The sequence below is a fragment of the Pteropus medius genome, unplaced genomic scaffold (assembly GCF_902729225.1).
Source record: "Pteropus medius unplaced genomic scaffold, Ma_sr-lr_union100, whole genome shotgun sequence".
Classification (NCBI taxonomy): domain Eukaryota; kingdom Metazoa; phylum Chordata; class Mammalia; order Chiroptera; family Pteropodidae; genus Pteropus; species Pteropus medius.
The window spans coordinates 18,592,932-18,602,074 of NW_024351073.1; positions in this window are offsets into that span (position 1 = coordinate 18,592,932).

Below are 9,143 nucleotides of genomic sequence, written 5' to 3' on the forward strand. Positions count from 1 at the left end.
TTTTATGTATTTTCTGACTGTGGATACAGGTGGCAATGGAAATATGGGGCAAATCATAAGACTTTCCTTGTGTCCTGTCCTCAGTAAGTATCGATTACCGTGCGACAAAAGATTTTCTCCAAATACATCTGAGCAGTCATATGTTTTCATTATTCTGCACTTTATTCCAATGACCCAACTCTAGGTAAACGCCTCATGTGCCTGTGATGTTCACTGTAGCATCCGCACCTGTTAGGAGAAAGTTTTTGCTTATCACAGACATTTGGCAAACATCAGGGCCGTGTCCACAGAAGGCGACTATTTTGAAATTAATATTCGATCGTTTGTCTTCAAATACTGTTCTCTTCAGTTTTTCATAGTCCCTACATACACATACAAAATATATGAAAGGATAACACATTTTTTAAGCAACACAAGGCCACAAGGTGGATGGTTTTGGAGTGGGGCTGTCTGCGAGTGTCCTGGGTCACCAGCACGCTCCCTTCTGACAGTTCGAGTCACTCCAGGTAACTCACACTAACTTAGTCCTGAAACTACCTGAGACAATGTGGCTGAGTTTGCCTTAGTGCTTTGTATGTCTTCTCTTCCCACTCCCTGCCCTCTCTATCCCCCAGGCCACCGGTTCTTGACTCTGAAGCCAGGGGAGAAGGTGAATAGGGTAGGGAGAGAGAAATGGCTCTAAGTTCTCCTTCTCAGAGCCATCCATAGCAGAAGAGAAGTAAATTGATACGGCAGGGAGGGAATGGTTGAGTAGATGTTGGGCCTGTCACTTCAGTATCTACTCAACATGCTCTAGTCTCTGTCCCTCCATCATTGTTTTACTTTATGTCTTTATCAGGTACCTGGACAGCTGCAACATTTCAAAGCTGGTTGCTACCTCTTGTCTCTGTTTGTCCAATTTATCCACACTTTGATAAAAATTATCTTCCTGAAAATGAGATCTTTTACAAACCTTCCTTGAACTAAGGTTTCTGATTGCTCCCCACTGCTGTGAGAAAGACATGAGCTTTTTGAGTCAGACTGGATCTTGAATTTAAATTCTGCTAATTACCAGTCATGGTTAGCCTTAAGAAAGCTGCATCACATCTCTGAGCCTCAGTCTTTTCAGCTGTGAAATATACATTCCTCATGATTCATGAGAATTAAAACAATATACACCAGGCACCTAACATAGTGCAAGAAGGCTTAGTGACCACAGCCTATATTGCCAAGCTCTTCTACTAATTATTCCCGCTTTGAACTATACCTTCTATATACTCTCTAGTCACAGCCTTCTTAGAATCATCCACACTCATTCTTTAGGAGCTAACAAAAGCCCAGCATCCTAAAAGAATATTCTTTGTTGGTGTATTGATTTTCCTATCTTTTTTTTCTTTCCTTAATCTTTCTACTGTCCCTATTCCTCCCTGACCCATACATTCAACTCCTGACCTCCATTTTTCACTGAGAAAATAATGCCCTTCATTAAGAAAAAAATGAGGAACATACTTCATTGAAAATAGAAGTTTCATTAGAGTAAGACTCTTTCCTCTTTCAGCCAAAACTACAAATATATTTTCTCCTATGCATAGATTTTACATTTACTCTCCCATTTTGTGGGTGAATTGCCTCCGATCCTCTAGAATGTAATTTTCTGTACCTTTCCCCCTTGTCTTTCCCAAGCCTGATCTCCACACTAGGTCCCACCATCACAGTCTTTTCTGGATCTCTCCCCACAATGTGAAAATAAGCTCTACCACCTCCCATGAAAAACCACTTTTTTTGACCTCCTATAATTCTCTAGCGCCATCTCTCCGTTGTGTGCCAGAGAAGACCTCCAGAAAGGAGGTCTATGCTTGTCATTCTTTGGTCTTCACCTACTCATTTATTATTTCCTCATCATTCCACTCTTTCTTCCTTCAAAAGTTCATTTAAATCTTTATTAAATGCCTATTACACAGCAGGCTTTGGATACTAAGGTGAAAGGCACAGCCTCGGTCCTCCGAGATCTCTTAGTTTGGTGACAATGCCATAATAAACAATATGGCATGATGTAGTGAAATACCCTTGAAGTGCTCATTTTTACATATTTCTCACTTTTTATTGAGATGTCATTGACATATAACATTGTGTATAACATATTGATGTGCTACATTTATATTACAATATGATTACCTCTGTAGCATTAGCTAATACCTCTGTCATGCCACATAATCATCACTTCTAGTGGTGGGAACAATAAAATCCACTCTTAATTTGGCTTTGGCTTCAGTAAAACTGACCTTGACCAGGTCATTAAAAAACTCCACACTGCTAAATCTGGTGGGCACTTCTCTGTTTTTGTGCTATGTAACGTCTCACAGACTTTTGACACAGAGTTGAAGTGTTCCCTACTCTGTTTCCATGACACCAAGCTGTCTTGAATATCAGTGTACCTAATCAGTGGCCCCTTCTCTCGCTCTTTGTCTTGACTTCCTCCTATTCTATCCTCTCTGATTATGTCAGTCTCCTTGTCGTAGGGTTCCATCTCCTATGCAGGACAAGACACTCCTGCATAGGGTCCTCACCTATTCCTATGTTTTTACATATCATATTACCTATGACGTCCAAATCTCTATCTCCTGCCCAAATCTAGCTCTTGATCTATTTTGTATACTCAATCGTCTGTCTAATAATTTTGCCTTAGAAGCATAACAGGAATTCCGAACTTAGTATTTCCAAAACCTTAATTTCCACCATCCCCACTAAAGTCCCTGTTGTTTCCTGCATTTGAGTCAAGGTCATAATCATCCACGATATTTGCTCAAGGCAAAGAAATAATAAATCATTATTCTTGATTCATTCATCTTCATCAATGCTTCACACACGCTTCTTCACTAAGTTCTATCACCCCCCACGGCTGTGCCAGTCCTTGTCTCAATCATCTTTTCCCTTCGTAACTGGCCTGTCTGCTGCTGTTTTCATTCTTTTTGTCCCTTCTGTATTTCCATTCTCGATACTGCAGCCAATGTAATATTTTTTCCCATCGCTTCCAAAAATTTCCTTCCACCATCTTTATTTTTATTTCGTTGGAAGAATACTTACCATAAAATCTTCTCTCTTAGAAAAATTTTAAGTGCTCAATAAAGAATTGCTAATTACAGGTACTATGCTATAGAGCAGATCTCTACGACTTATCTTGTGTAAATGAAACTTTGCAGCTTCGATCAATATTTGTAATATTCTTAACTAGTAATATTTTAAAAATATAAATTACATTGCAGACCATGACCGTCCCTTGTTTGAAAACATGCAGTGATTTCTTTTTGTCTTCGAAATAAAACCCACTTTCTTTCCATGGACTAAAAGTCCCGATAGGGTCTATCGCTTGCATCTCTCTCTAACCTCTTCTTATTCCACGCTCTCTTTTTGCTTAGCTTGATCCACATGTAAACTTCCTGGCTTTCTTTCAGTTCCTTATACTTGTGAACCCGATTCCCCTCTAGAGATGCGGCTTAGCTGTGTGATTGCAATGGGTAATGTACTTCTCTGGGACACAATTCTCCCGGATTTATCGCATTTCTGCACATCTTGTGATTAAGAACCCTGCCTATCTTCTCAAGGATGTTTGTATAGCCTTGGAAGATAGAGGTACTGTCTCCCTCTCCAGCAAAGAGCAGATTTGTTTACTGTCTAGTACAACACAGATAATCTATTCCTCTTTGGCCAAAGTCAGGAAAGTTTGCTTGCAGCGCACTGTAAAGGATTTGGGTTCTGTGACGTCTGCCCACTGTGTGTACAGGATTCTCCTGGGCCTTTCTGCATCGTTTCCTTGGGGTTTGAGGGGCAAGGGGAATGCACACGAGCATAAAGCTTGTGCTGCTTGCAATGTCATGAGTAAATAGTAAAACCCTGTCTTTGACCCAGAAGTCTCGGGTTTTCCACCAGTGTGAATGAAACTGTAGTCACCTTACAATCTATTCACTTGCAAGTAGGGCATATCTCAGACTCTTCACAGATCTTGATAGATTTTGACAAACAATTTCAAAAAATTGCAGAAACATTATTTGCTTTACCAAAATATTCAGTTCAGGGTTCTTTCCAAGAGCACACTGAGGTTGGTTACGATATAATAAAGTTTGCAATAGTTCCCCAATATTTTCCTTCCCCCTCCTACCAAACCCCATATCACTCTTTTCAGGAATGTGTGTCAATCTGTATGTTTAGGAATATATGTCAAGGAAGACGATAACCTACTTCGCAAAAGATTGCTTCAATCTGCAAATAACTGTTAGCAGAGTGAAAAGGTTTTCCATATGTGTTTTTATTGGTTTTGCATTGGCATCTGTGAAAGGCCCTGTCTCACTCATATCTTATCATATATGTAGTATGATATCAAAATGACTTACTCTATATTTAATGACATTAAGTAGGTCATTTCAATATATACATAAAATACATATATTTCAGTCTGTTTCTGGGAAATCCGAATGATAATAGCACTTTGTTTTCTATGGTATTTTTTTATTTGCTTTTCTATAACACTTCATTATTATTTCTATTTAATTTTATAGCTAATATAATAGTTTATTATTCTACTTTCCAATATATATCCTTGTTGCAAATTAAATATGGAGAATGCATGTTCTTCTATAGTTTATATATTGTACTCCATTGTATATTTTTGATTCAATACTTCCCCCTAGTTCACTGAATAATCCTATGGGAAACATTTTATCTGATTTGTGCTTTTCTGAAGAACCCTAATTTATTACAGTACCATTATATTATCTATTAGGATTATCTATCATTTTCTAATAAACGTGAGGTTCAAGATCTCTCAGTTTTAGCCTATGAAACAGATTTTTAAAATCCATGCAGAGATATTACTCTTCTGCTTCAGTGCAGGTTTCATTAAATGCATAAATCAAAAATGTCTTTTCGCAGCATAGAACAAATCAGGATTCAAGTAAGTAACTAAAATATTGCTTTTGGTAGGGCCGACATGTTTTCTATCCATTGTCCTGATCAGTTTCCACATATCAGAATGTCCTCATCCAATTTCCAGTTTTATGCACTATCTTTTTTATGTGTTTATTTATCCAGCTAATTAAGGTTTATTGAGCATCTCTCTTACTACAAGATTTTCTATGTCCCCAAAACACATGATGATGACCACAACAAAGTTTATTAGTTATGGTAACTTACAGGGGGAGAAGAAAGTATAGGAGTTCTTATAGTTGTTCTCTAGGGCCATGTCCCTGCCAGCAACCTGAACACACAACAAAGAGCTGTCTCAGATGGAGCGCATCACCCCCAACCTGAACTCCATAGTTGTGCGTTGGTCTGAGAGGTGTATTTTTTTTTGCTGGGGCTGCCATAATAACCAGGCATCACAGACTGTGACTTAACCAGGTGGCCTTCACAACAGAAATTAATTTTCTCACGATGCTGGAGACCTGTAGCCTGAGATCAAGGTGTCAGCAGGGTTGCTTTCTTCTGAGGCCTCTCTCATTGGCTTATAGATGGTCCTCTTCCCCTCTGTGTCCTCACATAGCTTCCCATTATGCATGTCAGTGTCCTAATCTCTTCTTAAATGACATCAGTCTCATTGGATTAAGACCCACCTTAATGACCTGCTTGTAACTTAACCTCCTCTTTAAAGACTGTCTCCAAATACAGTTACATTCTGAGGTACTAGGGGTTAGAAATTCTGGAGGGGACACAATTCAGCCTATAACAGAGGGGCAGGGGACAACCGATTTCTCTTAGTAACAACAAACAGAACAAAGAGCCTCCAGACCCCAGACCGGGGCTGAGGAGGATGTGCCCCAAGGGCTACGTCCTGCAGCTGAGAGTCCCAGGAACTGGGTCATCATCACTCAAAGTCCTGCTGTCTCTCTGTAAAATGTCTTGGTCTAGGTCAGCTGACTTCTTATTGGGCATCAGATAAGGGGAAGGAGAAAAGCCCCATAGACAGCTAAACCTGTATATAGATGTGTTTCCCTTCACACCAGTTATGTTAACAGGCACTGTTTCAGTTAGTGTGGATTTAGTGGTGAATGAGCTGAGAAAGTCCTTGTGAAACACATTCTAGTTAGGAAAGAAAACCTATGTAAAAATAAGAAAACAAGATAATTTCATGTTATGGTAAGTACTTCGTGGCAATGCAAAAGAGGGTATTTGAATGGGTTCAGTTTTAGTGACAGAGAGACAGAAAAGAATTTTCTGAGATGTGTATGACAAGAAAAGCCATTCATAGAAGAGCGGTTATGTATGCACCTATTTCATTTTTCCATCTTATTAAAAATTAAAAATAGATAGACAGAGGGGAGGGGCTTGGAGGCTGGGAGAAAGCAGTGAAAGGTTAAAGAAGCACAAATTTATAGTAGATAGATGGCCACGGGAATGGGGAGCATGGCATAGGAATGCAGTCAGCAGTAATGTAATGGCTACGTGTAGAGTCAGAGGGAAGATAGAGTAATCAGGGGGATCGTTTCATAAACTATATAAATGTCTAACCAACGTGCTGTATACTTGAAACCAATAATAAAATTTACGAAAAATATATTTTAAAATTTTTAAAAAGAGAGATGTAGACACCCCTCCCCCAAATATGCATAATATGGTGAGGCAAATGATTCAAAATAGTCGACACGATATTGATGGAGAAGAATAAAGTTGGAGGACTAGTGCTACCCAACATCAAGTCTTATAAAACTACGGTAAACAAAACAATGCATAGTGGGAAATAATAGACAAACAGATCCATGGAACAGACTAGAGAGCCCAGAAATAGACCCACATAAACATAGTCAACTGACCTTTGACAGAGGACCAAAGACAATACAATGGAGCAAAAATACTCTTTCAGCAAATAGTGCTGGAACGATTGGACATCCACATACAAAAAGATGAAGCTAGACACAGACCTTACGCTTTTCACAAAAATGGACCATAGACCTAAAAATAAAACAAAAACTATAAAACTCCTGGAAGATAACATAGGACAAAGCCTAGATGACTTTGGATATGGCAACAACTTTTTAGATACAACAACAAAGGCGCAATCCATGAAAAAATAGTTGAAAATTTAAATTTAATTAGAATGAAAAACTTCCACCCTGCAAAAGACAATGTCAAAAGAATGAGACGATGAGCCACAAATGGAGAACATATTTGCAAAAGACACATCTGATACAAGACTGTTATTCAAAATATGCAGGGAGCTCTTAAAACTCAACAATAAAAAAAAAAAAAAGGGCCAAGGACCTTAACAGACAGCTCACCAAAGAAGATATACCGATAGCAAATAAGCATACGGAAAGATGCTTTATATCGTATGTCATCAGGAAAATGCAATATAATATGAGATATCGTCACATTTGTATTAGAATGGCCAAAATCCAGAACACTGACACCACCAAATGCTGACAAGGATGTGGAGCAACAAGAACTCATTCAGTGCCAGCAGGAATGAGAAATCATCCAGCCACTTTTATAAGACAGTTTTATAGTTTCTCATTAAATTAAACATATTCTTACCATGCAATCCAGAAATCATGCTCTTTGATATTTACTCGAAGGAGTGGAAAACTTATGTCCACCCAAAATCCTGCACATAAATGTTTATGGAAGCTTTATTCACAGTTGCCAGAACTTGGATGCAACCAAGATGTCCTTCAGTAGGTGAATGGATAAATGAACTGTGGTCCATCCAGATAATGGAATATTATTCAATGATTTTTTTAAAAATAGTTCTACCAAGCCTTGAAGAGTCGTGGAGAAAATTTAAATGCAGATTGCTAACTGAAAGAAGTTCATCTGAAATGGCTACATACTATATGATTGCAACTACATAACTTTGTGAAAAAAGGCAAAACTCTGGAGACAGTAAAAGCATCAGTAGTCACCAAGGATTGGGGATAAAGAAAGAGATGATAGGTGGAACACAGGAATTTTAGGGTAGTGAAAATACTCCCTATGATATCATAGTGATGGATACATGTCATAATACACATCCAAACCCATAGACAAACATCGGCAAGAATGAACCTTAATGTAAACTATGGACTTTGGACAATTACGATGTGTCATTGTAGGTTCATCATTTATAACAAATGTTGACAGACATGTAGGATATTCATGTGTGGGGGCAGGAGGTGATGGGAAATGTTTGTAACTTCTCCTCAGTTTTGAATCTAAAACTGCTCAAAATAGTAAAGTCCTTAAATACAGCCCCCAAATGAAAACAGAGATAAAAAATCAGCCAAATCTAGAGGAAAACTTAGAATAAAATGCATACCATACACAATACATGTATTTATGAAAGGTGGGCTGAATATTTAGTTCTGAGCTTTACAGCAACCAATGGGAAGAGGACAAGGCCATCTATTACATAACATTCACAAGATGAAAGCAAACCAATGGTAATCACGCTTTCAACATTCCCAGTAAACATCTGAGTGCAATGATTCTGCACTGGAAATTGAGGAAGAAATCAAGTGAAGTGCAACTCTCTGGGTTTTAGCCATAGTCCTTTTTCCCCCGCCCCCGGAGGGTTTTGATGACTCTGCAGCACTTTCATTCTGCTCTTTGACACTGGACTCTTGTATTCCCCTGTCACCTTTTCTGCTCCATGTTATTTTTCTTGCCTTCCCTTATTTCCCTCAATTTCTACTCATTAATAAAGGGCCAAAAATATTAGAGTGGCAAGCTCAACACTGGAAAATATCTGGTCGGGATTAATAGAGGAGAATAATTCTCATTGCAATTTTTGCCTTCTCTAAAATAGATTTAGATGCATAACTTTCATGCCATACATCATCTAAATGCTTCAGTAGTTAAGGAATTTCCTTATTTCACAAATTTATCCGATAAAATATTAATTAGAGTGAACATATCACTTATTCAACGATGCGTACATTTAGCAAGAGACTTTTTGTATCATAAACAGCAATTATTTAGTAGGAAATTTAGAAATATATCACCAGCATGTTTTCAAAATATCTTTGAATATGTGCTAACATGTATTACTCTGCTTTGTTGGCTTCCTAAAGGCTAATCACCAGATTTTACCTTCAAAAGCTTACTAGATTTTAGCTTCAATAGTCAGTTTTTCATTGCAAATTCTTAAAAAAAAAAAATTTTGTATGCTTACCAGATGCCAACACCAGCCACAACCA